The sequence below is a fragment of the Capricornis sumatraensis genome, chromosome 3 (genome assembly GCF_032405125.1).
Source record: "Capricornis sumatraensis isolate serow.1 chromosome 3, serow.2, whole genome shotgun sequence".
NCBI lineage: Eukaryota > Metazoa > Chordata > Mammalia > Artiodactyla > Bovidae > Capricornis > Capricornis sumatraensis.
In genome coordinates this window covers 165,241,360-165,241,833 of record NC_091071.1, presented here as the reverse complement: position 1 = coordinate 165,241,833, position 474 = coordinate 165,241,360, and the positions used below count along the sequence as shown (strand labels likewise).

The 474-nt window shown below is 49.2% G+C and overlaps 1 non-coding gene across 1 annotated transcript; it reads left to right on the top strand.

Annotated features, from left to right (window-relative positions):
• Nucleotides 1–73, top strand: TRNAG-CCC (transfer RNA glycine (anticodon CCC)). The gene has a single exon. It is a non-coding gene; the product is annotated as a tRNA-Gly (tRNA).
• Nucleotides 74–474: the final 401 nt, after the last annotated feature.

Genomic DNA, 474 nt, shown 5'->3' with positions numbered 1-474 from the left:
TCCCTGGTGGTCCAGTGGCTAAGACTTTTTGCTCCCAACGCAGGGGGCCTAGGTTCGATCCCTGGTCAGGGAACTAGATCCCACATGCTGTAACTAAGAGTTTGCATGCTGCAATGAAAGATCCTGTGTGACACAACTAATACCCGGTGAAGCCAAAAAAAAAAAAAAAGAATGAGGAGGATTTGCCTGGAGAAGAGAGAGGGGAAAGGGGGGAGAGTGTATGTAAAGCCCTGGAGGCAAGAGAGACTATGGAACCTTGGTACTCTGCAGAAGAATGTCTCTTTTATGCCGTGGAAATTCTGTCCTGCAAAGGGCTTGGGGAAGAAGGAGCCAGCTCTCACCTACAAAGCTGAGAGGGTGGAATTTTGCTTGCCTTCCTGGCAACTGGTAAATGAGCACATGATCAGACCTGACTAGTGGGATATTTCTGCCCAGGACTTCGACCTTTGAGAGAGAGAGAAGTGAAGCTGCACG